Here is a 16,572-nt window from a genome sequence, read left to right as displayed (position 1 = left end):
CTGCCGCTCTGATGACGTGCTGTTCACACCTTGCCTCTGATGTAGACATGGTGCTTAAAAGGTTCTTGGTCCATTGGAAAAGTTCCTGTGGTGGAAATGCCTTTTATCATCCCACCGAGTGACCATGGCCTGCTGTATCAGAACCAGAGCAGCATGGGTCAATCAACAGTTCAAATCAAAACAGCCCACAGGCTCCTCACCTCAGCTTCTAGTTGGACTCAAAAACTCCAGTTGGACGTTTAAATGTGTGTGTGTGTGTGTGTGTGTGTGTGTGTAATTGTTTATTTTTCTTGCCCAAGGACGTCTCAGGTGGCAGGTAAATGAGAGAAAATAGAGCAGCTAATTAGCATTGCATGCATAAATCAACTATTTGTGAAGTTTTTAACTATCCCACCATCTCGCCGCCCCCCACCCTCTTAGTGCATGTCCATCACATTAGCAACATCATTAGCAAAGTCACTTCTCAACATGATTTGCCCCTTCCTGCTGTCCATTTTTGTCACCCCTCTAAGATTTGAAAATGCACTTGTTGGATACGTAGTGGTTCATAGAAAAACTATTTATATTTGCTCTCAACTGCTTCAGTTTACCAGCTACTTCAGTTGAGTAAACTAAGATATGCGGGGTATCTCATAGATAGGGCAATAGAGAGGTTTCTGTTTTCTCATGTCACAGACAGGAGAGAAGAAGTCATGAATTTATATGAGTTTCAATAGCGATGAAGCACCGGAGAGCTTTGCCGTGGCCAGGTTTACCAGGCCGAGCCCCGACACAGTAATTTTATGGGCTCATCCAAAGCTAGTGAGGTGTAAAATAGACTGTGGTGATAGCCCAAACACACTCAATGGCAGCCCTTGTGTCTCCACTAGCCTCTGAAATCATATTCAGGGATAACAATGAGTAGTGGAAGTGCTCAGAAAGTCATAGCAACCTGAGACACAAGGTGTTTCACAACTGGTTTTTGCTTTGTATAACAATTTGTATTGTCCTCAAAGGAGAGCTTCACGCCAATATAATACACAAACCATTTTAATTGTCATGGTTTTGTACAATTTACAAGAATGCATTAAGTGTATTAATCAATTTATCTTTCTTAAATATGAGTGTAAAAAAGAAGGAAACAATTAGGGTTCCATAAATTCCAGAGTGATGTTTCATAATGATCTCCAGTGATGTTACATCTGTGTGATTCCTTTGTGACATAAAAGTAATGAGAGTCACTTCAACAAATGACTGAGCCATTAAGCCTGTAACCACTGTGTAGGTGTCCTCTCATCATCAGGCATCCTCATCACTATGACAGAACTCTAAAATGGATTTAAAACTTGCACCTGCTTGCATCATAAACACCACAACTGTCAACCACTGCACTTGGAACCAAAGTAGGTTTGAAAATCATTGACCGTGGACTTGAAAATCATTAAGTTTTAAGTCACAGAGCGTCACATTCCGCATTTGGCAGGTGCTTCTGCAACAGTCAGCGTGCATCAAAACCCTTTGACCTGCCTGATCCTGGCCAATCAGAAACATGCAAGGACCTTGCAGTGTTTTCTGTGTGTTGCTGGGCTAATTCTCTTCACCTTGTAGGCCTAGCGATCGAGGAGCAAGTTATTGCAAAGGTGATGACTTTCCAAAGTTGTAAAATCTTGCCCTGCAAAAGTATAAATTTCTATGCACTGCCTTGGCATCAAAAGCCTTTAAACTGGACCCCCTGCATCGTATTTCATCCCTTCAGCGAACCAGACCCGTACAAGTTCACCAGCCAGCTGGCAACATTCACCTTAGCCTCCCCTGTCTGATCCACTGGGTGCTAAAATACAGTGCTATGATAATGCTGCTTAGCTTGGAGCTCAGGATGAAAGGACTCATTGCAGGCATCCAGTATCTGAGGGAGAGTCGGAGCAAATCCACCGACATGTCAGATATGTCTCAAAGAGAAGAGTCAAGTTGTTCACTTTGGAGGATTTTCTGCTCGCCTTTGTGTTCTTTGTGAGGTCCCTCAGTGCAGCTATCCTAAAAATTTGATGTGTATACTGTACGTGAAGCACGTCCTGTATGTGGACTAAGGGTAAAGATGTGCCCTGTTTGTGTTTCTGTGTGTGTGACCACAAGATTTAGTTATGACACAAGCATTCATATGATTGTTCTAATATATTTAGCAATACATTTATTTAGTTACCAAGATGTGGTGTCTGGGTTACTGTTAAACTTCCTGCATCTTTCTGTGTCTCACTCTTCGATTATTTTCTGTGATTGTTCACTCATTGTCTTCCTTTGTGTCTTTCTGCTCTTTCCTCTTTGACCTTCCCTCCTTTCTCATCCTCTCTCACCATTTTTTCTCTTTGCCTCCTTCTGAAATTTTAATCTGCTTCCTGTGATTGGACTTCTAAACAGCTTTCAAAGCATATAGCAGTGGGTTTCCTCACTGCTCCGTCATCTCTTTCAACCCAGGTGATGTCTCCTTCAGCACCTTGAACACCCGACTTCACCGGATACCTTAGTAAAGCAGCCCATTCTCCCTCTTTATTGTGTGTTTTCACATTGTGTGGAATAAACTTTATCTTCTGAAGGAGCCACCCAGGGAGTCAGGACCTGTGGAGACATTGCTCTGCAGTGGGGTTTTATAGCTAAAGTAGATAAGTACTATGTGTCTCTGCATTGTTCTTTCTTTATTGTTTGTTCATTTTGTTAAAAGCATATCATGCACAATATATTTTCAAATTTTAAGTCATTTAGAATCTTATGCTAATCTATTTTAAGGCGTTTAATACGTTTCTTTGTCTCATCGGCATAGATTTATGAGCTTTTCATGTTCTCTATTTTAAGGGGAGATGTTTTTATGAACACCTTGACTCTCTTTGCATAACCTTCATGAAACCGTGAGACTTTTAAATGTGGAATTTCTTTTTGTTTGGAAACCCTTAAGATAATGATGGCATGAATAAATCATGCAACAACATATTCACATCAGAAACATCTCAGAGCCCGTACAAATGATTCAAATTCCATCCGAATAGCATCCAGTAACAACAGGATATGGTGATGAATCCCCTCTACCCCAGTGGTCAGAACTACAGTGATCTCGATTCATACACTGAATATCATAGTAAAGTGCTCCCCAACCCATGAATACGTATAACATATATAAGTATGGGTGCTCACAAATATTACCCTTTTCTTTCCACCCTCACCCACTGAGGAGAGAGGGAGGAGAAAACGAGAGCGCAGTTTTTTTTTTAATCCTACTTTTCTTTGGTGTGCTATTCATTTTGGGCAATTTCAACTCTCCACTATCTCTGTGTCTTTTATTCCATTTATATACTAAGCTAATAAAAAGGAAAAAAACACTTCATGAGCGGCCTGTGTATTGATTATACTTTGCAGTGCATTAATGGATTTGTCCTTTTTGCCACTGGTTAGCATTGTTCCCCCATATATCCATGTGTGCTCACAAGCGCCACGTGATTATTATCTTTGACTTTTGGGTCATTTTGCATTTTCCTCTCCTCAGAGTGTATTTAAAGAAACTTGGCATGGCGTAAAGAGCGGAGGAGTCACTCCTCTGCAGCCAGTAGATTATCAAACTCAACTCAGCTGAAATATCAATATCATCCAGAAATAATGATGAAACATAATAGTTTATAGAAGCAGCTTGTCACCTGTGATGAATGCTGATTAATCACCTTAATATTATCTTCCATGCCACCTTGTTTAAGATATGGGTACATCGCAATGCAGCTGTGACATCAAACATGTCTCACAACTAAAGTAAACACATGTTGATGTTATTTTTACTTTTGTAATATTCCCACCAATCTAGAAATGAAATCTATGCTCTCTACTGATTTGACACGACCACAGCAAGTTGGGTACATTGGGCCGTTTGCTGCTTGCTTCCCATGTTCAGATGAACAGAAATTATCCCATGAACAGAGCAAACCTGGCAGCTTTTTTCAAATTTTTTTTTCAAGTCAAGTTACTAATAATATGGGATCTGCAAATCCAAGTGTAGAGATCAAGCCAAAAGGTACCTTCCTTAACCCAAGACAGCTGCTAACAATTGCTGTGCACCTACTTCTTCCCTCCATGTCCAAGCCCCACCTGCTAAACTAGAGCAGCTCAGTGACCAGTCAGTGGAGGACTGATCAGACTGGGCAGCTGACCGTTATAAATGTATGGAATCATAATGAATATGCAGTGTGACAGAGCTTGTTACTATACTCAGAAATAACTATTTTAACTGGAGACATACTATATATGGACTGTAAATACACACCCAGCATACTTACCGTAGATGATGATCCTTCCAGATGTAGTCATCCAGAATAATGTGCAAATGTATTAATTTTCATAAAGTATTCATTGATTTAATGTTTAAATATTTACATTTTCAGATCGTCCTTAAGCTGCTTTGGGAGTATAACCATCCAATCCACAGAAGGCCTCTTCTTTTTTTTTTTTTTTTTTTTCAGTGTTGGCTAACAAACTAATAAATGGAGTGAATCTTATAGCGGTATTTCAGGCATGTGGAACCATGCTGCTTCACTTAAACATGACATTCTCCTATTGCTGTTCATGTTCAGTGTGTCTATTTAAACTGTTAAACCCTGCTCACTTTTATGCTGCTGCTGCTGCTGCTGCAATGCTTACTACAAACACTATATTATACCAAGTCAATCATACCTTTATTTTTACCCTTAGATGTTAACATCACGCCAGCCACACCAAACCGTCCACCAATTATAGGCTACATTGTGATTGGGATTCGGTGACAGGCTCTGCTGCCACTTTCATTTGGCACTAACAGGGCAGTTGTCTGATAAGGCAAGTCTGCCAGGTCAGCAATGGGACATGGGGTCACATGTGATGTGTCAGAAGTGCAGCATCTGGAGTCAGAGAGAGGCAGACTGGGCAGGATTGAGATGTTTCCAACCAGGTTTGATGCAGAAGACTGTGACAAATGTCCATGTGGGAAGCAGTGTTTGTGTAGCAGAGAGTGGATATATTTTTTATAGCAAGCAGCTGAAGGTAAGACAGTAGCTTATGTGACAAGTTCTTGACAAATTCCTCAGAGCATCAGACCAAACCTCTGCCTTTATGCACTGTGAGCAATCTGGCTCCTTGGTCACAGGTGGTTGTGGGTAAACAGAGGAGGCAGCAGTCTGTAGCTCCAAACACACAAATCATGTGTTTTGTGCCATTCTGGTGTCACTTCTCACAACGTTACATCATTTGGATGAGTATTACCTTAATCTGAGCGTGTCAATCAACCGATAAGATGGCAGTTCTCCTGTGGTCAAAGTGTTTACAATAAAAGTTTTATATCAACCAAAGACATTTAACATTTCATAAATTTTACACTTGCAGGAGCGACATTTGTTCTGGAAAACAGCATCTCAGCATGATACAAACAAGCTTTATGTAACTTATGGATCAAGTTACTTGCAGTGTAGATACTATGTTGGTCATAAAATGTTAACTGCTTTCCCAACATTTCCTGTGGAGATCATGGTGTTAGATATGTTTTATAGCTTAAATATTTACAGCACGAGTCTGCATATGAGTCAAAAAGTGCATTACAGGGATTAAATGAAATAATAAAAACAGAATGAATAAAACAAAAGAACATGTTAAAAGATCACAGTCCAGGAAAAGAGGGACTGAAATGAAAATGCAATATAGGTGAGATTATTCAAGGAAATAAAACAATAGCTGAACGAAAAGAAAACACCACAAGTTCAGAAGAAGGCACAAAAAGGTAGACAAGGAAAAGGATATGAAATCTTAAAGGCCATTAAAAGGTGAGTTATCAAGAGAGGATTAAAAGATAACAGAGCAAACACTACACAGGAATGGCAATCAGAGATATGGTCAGGAGTTAAAGAAATGCTTTTATATTTGCCTTAGAAAGAAAAAAAAAATAGATGGCAAATAAAGAACTTTTCGAACAGCCTCGGGGAGGGATCACCATTACAATCTAGTTGAGACCTTTGGATACCCACAAGACAGCAAACACAGGCAAATAACTCCACAGAAGATCAGTAACATAAATGCATGTCTGACATTCAGGCTTTGATGCTGTATATCTAAACTTGTGCTGAGCACCAGGCCGACAATGTGTATGGCTCTGTGCCTTTGGTTACAATCAAGGTGTTTATCACAATGAAGCTGTTCTCAAATCAGAAGTGTGATTTCGTCTTCATGTGTGCCATCACTAACCAGTGACTGTCGCCTAGCAACGACATCAATTTGTTGTTCTGTGATGTCTTGAGGTCATTTGCATTATTTATGTGGCCTTGATTTCATTTGCATTAAAAGAGGAATTCCCTAAATATTATAATACATGCACTTTTGTCAGAAAAGTCATAATAAACGACAGTGATTTGTAGCGATCACTTGAGGATACTCCAAATGCTCAGCAAGCAAACTTATAATTGATGAAAAAATACATCATATTATGTCAAGTTACCCACAGCTTCAAGGATGTGAGGCATCAGGCTCTTTGAAAGCAAATGTTAAACGTAAAACATCATCTGTGTTCATTTGGTGGCTTACCCATGTAGTCATCGCTGATTTCCGAGGTTAAGTACTGATATTATCACTTCCCATGCAACAGTGTGTCTATGTCAGAAAGAGTGCAGCAAAAGGAAAACCATGGTTACATGGCAACAGCAGTGCATGTTATGGTGAGAAATGCCCATATGGTGAGAAATGTACATGTGTGTGTTTGATATGAATTTTAATAAATGTCAGCATGAAAATGTGTCATTAAGTGCTCAGGCAGTATGTGTGGAATAGTGTAAATGATTAAAGTGTGTTTCTGAGAGTGTGATGTGTCCATTTTATATGTAAACTTTTGTGTGTACGTTTTTTTGTATGTAGATATGTATGTATGCTGCTGTGAGTGTGTCGAAACTGTACATAACTGAATCTGTCCCAGAGCATTTGTTATAGTGGCTAGAGATGATTAATGATCGGTGACACAAACACAAACTCTGGGAAGAAAAAACAGAGTGAGACAGATGAAGACAGATAGAGGCAGAGGGAGAAGCTCAAGTTAAATACCCCCATATCAACATCACAGACACTGTGGATAATAGGACTCTAAAGGCACTTCTTTTTCACCACAACCACCTCCCTAAAGGGCTGCAAGACTACAATTTGAATAAAAGGGAAAGATGGGGAGAAATGTTGGTGAAGAGAAAGAGTAGACCTATAAGTAAAGCTGTTAACGCTACATTTCAAAACTTAGAATACATTTTTACTTCAAAATCCAGCAGCTTTCACACTGTCTTTTCTCCTTGTCTTCACAGTTCAATGATTGATAAGCTTCTAGTTTTCACCTAGGCTCATAAATTCTAGGAATTCATCCTTCAAACTGAACTCCATCATGTTTAGGTTTGATATCTTGTCAAGTATTAATCCAAAGAACTGGGTTATGTGTAATTTAGTTTGGTCTTTTCACCTGCAAGCAAGCCTCTTTAGCCTACTTATCTGTTATTTAGTCATAATTCTTGTTTTCTTTAGACGTGTGAAATGCTGAAAATGTAGAAGACCCGGGTGCATGTGTGACAGCCAGATAATGGTTGACAGTAGCATGAAGGTTTGACGGTTAAGAGTTCAGGCGTCAGCAAGAGTAATGGCTGCAACAGTGGCAAGACATCCACCGGCTGATCATCTACAGAAAGATGTCCTGCCGGGCCGAGCCAATAATACACAAAACACCAGTGTGCATGACGTGGGTTAACTCACCTCGGCTGGGGTCTTGTTTCAGCACATTAGCATCTACCTTCTGATAAGAGCCTGAGAGCCTACATTTACCCTCAGGATTAGACTGTCTATTTTGTCTGGTAGAATATTGTAACACAGTACAACTGGAAACATTCATGTGATTGGATGCATTCTTCTCACTATTCTTACGTTGTTTAGCTGTCACACCTGTTCTGACTGACAGTGCCAATTTTAAACCATTTCTGTGATCAAGTTACATGGACAGTTCAGCTGGATAGCAACATCAGTGAGGTGTTATGATGCAAAGCAACATCACAGTCAAAGGAAACAATATGTGGAAAGTATCAGTGTTTTTTGTGTCCAAATGAATGTCCATGAATGAATGAATGAATAAAATTTGTGAATGAAAATGTAGGTACCTTTCAATGTCTATAAATTTCAATATCTATTTTAGTAATGCAGTAATTCTCAACCACCTACATTCCCGAAGAATGAACACTGCATATAATTTTCTGTTTACACATAGAGCTATCACCATCCTGGACGCTTTATCTTGTGCAATCACAGTTCGAGTGTACACAGGCAACAGTCCACATATCCCTTTGTCAGTAGTCATCTTAACCTCAGTTACAACCTCTCAACTAACAACAAAGTAAGCAGCCACTGGCAAGACACTGGTAACTGTTCTCTCCTGGCTTGTTTGGAGAAGTAGAGCAGAAATAGCTGCAGAAAAATGTACACTACAGTATCTCTTTTATTTTCAACCTACTGTATACTGAATTATACAGTGAAAGATTTTTCGAAAATGGCACAAGTTAAGTATTTATTCATGAATATCTGGCAACTGCGCTCCTTTAATGTTGAGTAGCGAGCTCAGGTTTATCACCGGGTTATCAAGTGGGCACCTCCCATCACAGATGTTTCACTGATTCAGACCCCAAACACCTCCAGAAGGCTCTACTGTGACCTCTGGTGTCCCAAAGTGAATTATTATGTGTTGTAATGTATTCCATCTGACAACTGCTGCTGTATCTGTACTCTCTCAGAATTTTTCCATTGACGTTTAATTACCATACCTGCTAAAGGGGATCCATTTAATTTTCGATTTCTCTGGATTTCATCTGTTATTAAACCCTTGACTAATAGCACACCCCCCTTCATCATTACTTGTCAGACTCGGGAATACAATATGTACTGGGAATTGTTGGTGAACACTGAGGAGGGGAGCGTTTTTCCAAAAAAGATTAACAATCCACATTTATGATTAGACAAATGTATGTTGTTGACAGATGTTCTGTTTTCAGTACCATGAAATGTACGTCACCATATCATATCTACTATCCCAGCAGCCACTGGACGTCACTGTAATGTGAATAAGACGATTCTGACATCAGACAGTTTGCTCACAACAAGAATGTCAGTATTTTATCATTTTGGTTGCGTAACAACACCATTTAAACCCAACAAAATATTAATGTCACACATAAATGTTGCTTTTATAACCTTCAAAGTCCAAAGTAAACACTAATTGTGACATAATTTCCAACTGTGCAACTGTTTCCATATTTGTCATTGTACTTCCTAAGGCAATATGCAAGGTATGTGTTTTTTTGTATTGTTTTTTTGTCTCTTTTGTGAGGGGTTGGGGTCACAGAAAAGTCTATAGCTATGCTAGGAGCTCTGTGAGGCTGTACCTATGCATATTGGTGCTTTGAGCAAAATTACATCAGTATGCTAACATGCTCATAACGACAATGCTAAAATATGGATGTTTAGCAGGTATCATTTTTATCATGATCACCATTTTATTTTTGTGTGTAGGCACACTAATATTTGCCAATTAGAACTTAAGAGAAAGTGCAGCTGAAGCTGATGGGAATGTCATTAATTTTGCAAGTATTTGATCGTGAACCAAAGTACTGGACAAATGAAACTCTTGACTCGATGTTTGCACTGGAGAAAAGTTACTGAAATTCATATTAAGGGGAACGTGAATGTCTACACCACATTTCATGGCAATTCATCCGATTGTTGTTGACACATTTCAGTCAAAGCAACAAATGTGACCCTAGTGGTGGTGCAAGAGGAAAGTTGTTAACATTCATCACCCTGGAACCACGAATGTCTTTCTTTTTAATCCTTCTGATAGTTCATGAGACATTAAAGTCTGAACCAAAGTGGTAGACAGACCAGCTGAACGATCCATTAGACCTATACTGCCATCACCAAGATCGCAAGCACTAGTGTGACGAGAGATACACAAGCAATTGGACAGGTCTAATTTTGAATTTTGCTGTTTTTTTTCTCCTTTCATGCATGTGAATGAGAATACCACTGGACTATAACCAGTCTTCTCAGCCTCTTTTATCACAACCTGTTTTTTGTTGGAAAGGTAAGACTGACATGGGTGTTTTAACATTAAAAAAAGAAACCTTGAGAAGGAAATGATGCTGAACTAAACACTTCATGCTACATACAAGCCCAAAACTGAAATCTGGCTTTATCGGTTGAGCTTATTTCCACCTCTAATGGTACCCTTATCCCCTGAAGGTGATGTTCTCTAGTTGTGACAAGGTAGTGTTATTGTTGGAGGTGATGCACCTCACCAAGGTTAAGTCAGATCTTATCACAGCGATGGTGTGAGAGAGGTGCTGTTTTGCAGGCAGTTGCACAGGGTAGGCAAAGGTGGAGTATTAATGTACAGATGAGCTGCAGCCTGACTCTCTGACTCACTGTCTGCTTTTTTTTTCCTTTGGTGGTCCTGTATAAATTTATAAAGCTTCTGTGTATAATATCAAACTAGGTCAGAGTGGTTCCTGTATTGTTCAACAGAGCATGGCACTACAATTGCCGGGGTTAAAGGTTTCATTCCCAGTGTTTGCAGGAGAGGTACTGAGAGGCAATTTGAATAAAAATACCCACTGAATGTAATTTGTTAATTTTCTAAAATATATTTTGTATTTTTTTTTTTTTTTTGGTTTGTTGGGTTTGTTTTTTTTTGTTCTCTTTTTAATTAAAAGCTGGTATCAACATGTTCTGTGACAATGAGCTAAACAAAAAAGCCATTGACATTTTTAAGGTCCTGAGCTTCAATAAAATAAACCTGTTGGTAAAGTGCATTAATGAATGGCTTGAACCTGCTATTAAATACCACAATAAATATGTGAGCATGTGAAATACAATACAAAACGTAATTGCTGATCACTTTGTATTCTGTCGTAAATACCTCCAGCCTGTTTTATCGTTTTGTTTTTGAGTTCAGAAGCCAGACCACAGGTTTCAGATTAACTTCTGTTAGATGCTCTATATACAACATGGAATATGTGTTTTTCCTGCGGAACAATGTTTACCTGAATACCTAAATACAAGTATGTCGGGTGCATTTTAAGGGTTTGGATTCTTACATCTGTTTTGTCTGTTTTGGTAGGACATTAATGTAGAATTAAAATGCCAAAACGGTTTCTACAGTATCACATCAGTTGTGCAAATATAAACTCAAGCTTATACTAGAGCGTACTAGAGTAGAGTAGAGGACTGTGTGGGACTTTTTTTTTCCAATCCTACCAAGTCCCACAGAGAGTCTTACCCTCTCCTGTAGATGCAAAGTCCCATTGCTGCATGTTACACTGTTATCTGTTGGAAATGTTTATGCCCCTGTAGGGAAAATAAGAACCATGTCACCCTGATTGAGTTTGCTTCAGGCAGTAGTTGTAACCAAAAGTTGGTTTTAAAAAAAAAAAAGTTATATAAATAGATATAAATAAAAATGTTAGATAAATGACAATGGATAGAGAAAGTGAGAAAACAACAAGTTAAATACTCCTCTCAACAACTTTCCCAGACTTCTTCCTCCTCCCTGCAACTATCCCCTCTAGCTGGGTATGTGTGAGTGTGGTGGTGCGTACATTCACTGTATGTGTGTGTGCACTCACACATCTATTTCTGTGCATCAGTGACTGTGAAAGAGAGATTGGTACTCACATGAAGACAAAAATATAACTACAAGATCATAACAGCATTTTTAAAAGTAATTCCTGACTGGCAGAGGGACCGAATGCAACAACCAGCCACTGTGGGTGCAGATGCTCATTCACACTATCCTCCGCTTGTTAGTAGGCTACATTATGAATCCAGACAAGCCCACCCAGAACTATTTTTACCAGCCTATACTCTAAATATCCCCTATTTTGCAGTGATGACAAGACAACCTTGTGAAGATCTTGCATTTACAGAGATACCATCTTCTGTTCATCTTTTTTTTAAAATTATTATTATTTTTCTGAGGGATGTTCACACCTTCGCCCACCTGAATGTCCTGTCAGGCTGTTGCTATAGATATCTACGCAGCAAGCGCAGCAAGGGGGAGAAGGCAACAACCGAGAAAAAGTGAGAAGAAGAAGCAAATGAGGAGGAGATGCAGCTGAAAAGAGACCTAGTCAGGAAGCAGGGAGTGCTCGGAGAGAGTGAAACAGTGTAGACGCCAAACAATAATCCAGCTGGCGGTGAGTTTATCAAGAGTGAGAGAATGCATGAGAAGTGAAAAGAGGGCATTATGACAGGGGAAGAGCAGGAGAATGAGCTCTCTACCTGTCAGTGCATCAAAGCCTTGACGTGTCATATACTCACCCGCTCATACGCCCACTCATCCCCTCAATGACTCTTCTTAATGAGCCAAGTGCATCTCAATGGCTCCTGTATACACCAGCACCTTAACACAGCCATTATGAGTCTGTGTTATAGACAATTTATCGCCCTGTACAGCAGCGCTTCTATTTCCATTCACTGTTGTCACGACATGCACCCATACTGGGTTTCGCTCATACTGTCATGTTCCTTACTCACTGACTTTCTCCATATAGGCAGCGGTAAAATCTTTACTTATGCCACAGTGTATGCTAGGCGGGTTCCATCGATTGCACCTTGCAGTAACATGAGTGAATACACCTGGATGGATGGGTAGCTTTCATGGGACTTGATACGCCAGCCTTTTTAAGACAAATCCACAGAGAAGCATCTCTGAATTTTTTTTTTTTTTTTTTTTGTCACTGGTCTCACCGAACAGACTTCAAACACATCGTTCCACACCATCCCTAAGTGGCATGTGAGTGGCATGCAATGACTGACGACCGTATCCGTTTCACACATATTTTTTTCTCTCATGCACCTGATGTAAACACCCTTGGCTGCTATTTATGTCACACACATTCTGTACTTATTTATTGCAGCAGTGAATTATCTTGCATAACTGTCTATTCAGTGTGAACTTGTCAAAGTTACCGGAAACAATTGTTTGAGAACAGTTGTAATGGATTTCAAGTATGTGTCATATTGGTGCAGAAAGTGTAGCTTTGCCCAGGTTACTGTAATCCAGTCATCTAGACAAAGAGTTTTCATCACTGTGGTTCCAAGACGGTAGGTCCGTTGAGACGAGACTAGATGTTTATTTCACTTTGGTTCACAGATGTGGTCATGGATTGAATTATTGTTACGTGAAAATCTGGTAGGTATTCTTTCAATTGGAGCATTTCTTATGGGCATAAAAATGTGAGCGCTAGAACATTTTCCAAGTCCTTGCAAACATTAGGGCATTTGGCTGTATCACAATTTCCTGGGGGACTGGTAATTTTCAGAGGCTTACTTCTAAATAATGGTGCCTAGTGCTGACCTGAAGTTTGAATCCTAAAAGAAAAGCCAGTTTGGCTTTGAAGGGATGGTTGCTTGTATAGGCTAAGTGCCTACATGTTGCTGAGGTGTTGCTCCTGGTGTGAACTCAGAGTCAGAGGCATTCTCTTCTTGCTAAATGTCAAAATATCAAAACCCTGTAACCCAGTGAGTGTTCATGCCACGCTCTACTCATTGAACTGCATAGGCCTAAGATCTTTTAACTGTTGAGACTGTTGTTGCTGTGTGGATGGGGCTTACTTTCATTGCTATGGTAACAAACAAAAGAACGTCTTCTCAAAAGCCATATCTGCATTACTGTTTTTATTTCTCTCTCTCGCTCTCTCTCTCTCTACACACACACACACACACACACATGCACACACACAAAGTGTGCTCTCTCTATTCTTCAGTAAGAATCTGTGGTGTGATGCAAGAGAAACAGGACATTTCAGGATTGTTATTTGCTATATTTAATACATTTTAAATTTCTGATAAAGTAAACTGGTAACTTAAGTGGCAAACACAGATTATTTTACATATTGCAAGTAATTGAAAGGCTGTGTATCAAAATGGTGTTTTTCAATCCAGCCATATTTCCCACATCCCAACTCACTCTCAACACTGCAATCTCTTCTCTCTGCACAGCGCTCTTGTTTACATCGTCTGTGTTGCATCAAAGGATCCCAGTAATGATGGATGTCTCTCGAAAATTGTTTAAACAATATGGCCATTCTCATTATGTGAACTGTCAATCATTGGCCCATGATTAATCTGTATTACTCAAGTTTCCTTTAAAAAAAAAAATTCAGTCGTGTTATCTTTGACTGTGTGGAACATAGTTCTCCAAACTTCCTATGATCTTAACAACTGAAACACGCCTATATGTGAATACAGGGGAGAAGATGCCATGACAAAATATAGAGCACTCATTTTTGGATCCCAGAAGCAGGAGTGTCATATAGACAAGTAAGGATTCTCATAAAATATACTGAATTAAGTTTGATTCATTCATTCAAACCACTTGAATGAATGATACTTTGCATATTTGTGAGATGGTTCACCCTTACTTAATGTGAGTGGCTAATTAAGCTCCATCCAGACAGCTGGAAAGTGCATATGCCATTTGGGGGGACCATTATCCAGAGCACCTCGCAGTAAGATCAGTGCCATTCTAGCATAGTGACCAGTGGCGAAGTGAGCCACTAATTCTGGCTTTTGTAAGTAACCTATTCGAATCACTAAGCTGCACAAAGGACTGGACCAGGAAATCCCTGTGTTATTTCCTGCAAACTAACTCTGAAGAAAATAATGCAACTCTGATGTTTCATTGAATTATTTAGAATTCAGGATTCTTTCCATATTGTACACTTTTCAGTGAATAAAAAAAGAAACAACAACAAAAAAAAAACATTTATTGTATTTGTGTGAGTGTTATGTTCTTTATTCCCCTTTACAGATTCACAGGACTAATCGAAACACAAATAACAGAGTGTATCTTGATGTATTTAATTTATTGTATGAACCATAGCACTCTAACATCCTACCTTTATTGTTTGTGTATTCCTGTACTTACTTGATATTTCCACAAAAAAAAAAAAAAAATGAGTAGGTAATTGTTTATAGAAAACCGTCATTCCAAAAAAGGACAAAAGGAAGATTAAAGAGACATTGATCACAGCTGAATAGGCCATTCATTCTTCTTTTAGCAGTTTTATTACTAATGTTCCAGAGGCTATGGTTTTATTTAACCATATCCTTTATTTTTTATTGTTACAAATAAAACATTTTATGATCAACAGAGGCTTTAAAGGTCACATCAAGATTTAAAAAACTGTTTATTTCAGCTTCAACCTCATGTTCTTACACTAACAAAACTGAATTTTTTAGATAGGTTACAAAAAGCAACTGTCCACCAGGCTTTTTTAAATGTAGTGTTTTCATGACATTTTTAATAGACATGTGTTTTATTGAAGACCCATCAAAATGACAAAATAATACAATATGAGTGCATTATCAAGGTTATGCGGATGTTCATTTTAGTTGCACATGCAGTAGACAGACAACCCCATAGTAGATACAGTAAAAGTGGACTGGAATTGCATCTTTATCCCTTATCTAAAGCTTGTTCAGCATATCACGTAGACTAAGTAACACTCCTGAAATTGCCAATCAAAGAATGGCCTTGTCTGACTTTTCTTCATGCTGATGGCCCTTGATTGCCAGTGTTCACCGAAAGGTGACAGACCACTACTTCTCCTATAATTAAGCCACTCATCCAGCTGGTCTGATTGTCATTTGTTTCCCACACACAGGTGAACATGTTAAGGAAGGGAAAGAGGAGTTAGGCAGAAGCGAGGTCAGCTAGGCAGGGCAAGGAGAGAGAAGAAAAAAAAAAGGTGATTGATGGAATGGCAGTGGGTGATGGGAAAAGGAGAGTTGGAGGAACAGAGAGATGCTGTGAGAAAATCAAAGACGAGGAGCAGTCTCTCTTGTCTTTAAAGGAGAGTGGGTAGACCACCTGTCTTATCTTTATTTAGACAGAAGGAAAGCTGAAAAGGAGCCGGACTTGAGCAAACACCAGAGTTAGTGCAGGGGGGAACGAGGTCCAACCATTGGTGTCATTTTATCAGGAAAGTGTATCTATTTTTTTTTCTTGCTTAGGTAATTTTAGATCTATGATATTAAATTCACAGCAGAATGGGATTTACCCCATGGGGTACAACTGGAGAGTGATAGCCTGTCACTTTGCTTTGAGATTGGAAAGTTAATTGACTAAAGGTACCATACAAATGAAAGGAATCTGCTCCTGTCATTGTGAGATTAACTGAGAAAAGCTTGATATTAGAAACCAATGGATTTCAGCTGGTTAACACTGTAATGCCAAAAAAAAAAAAAAAAAAAAAAAGCAGCTACTACAGCGGGTACACGCTGGCTTCTATTAATACTTTTTCATTCTGATTCATCCACTCTGAAGGCACGACAAGGTTGCAACACATATTTTAGCCAGAGAATATTATGTTAACTGTTTTACTGATTGGTTTCACTGACGTAAATGAAACTAATGGAAATGTACTAATTTAGAGTCTACAGTAATGTCACCTGTTTAAATGAAGGAAGAAATAAAATCTGCATGCAAAATATACAACTTTCTTCCTTCCTTCCTTCCTTCCTTTCTTT

This window comes from Trachinotus anak, unplaced genomic scaffold (assembly GCF_046630095.1).
Source record: "Trachinotus anak isolate AG129_WGS33_773 ecotype Australia unplaced genomic scaffold, CSIRO_AGI_Tana_v1 ptg000010l, whole genome shotgun sequence".
In the NCBI taxonomy this organism is placed as follows: domain Eukaryota; kingdom Metazoa; phylum Chordata; class Actinopteri; order Carangiformes; family Carangidae; genus Trachinotus; species Trachinotus anak.
The sequence above is the reverse complement of the archived record's forward strand: the minus strand, read 5'-3'. Positions refer to the sequence as shown.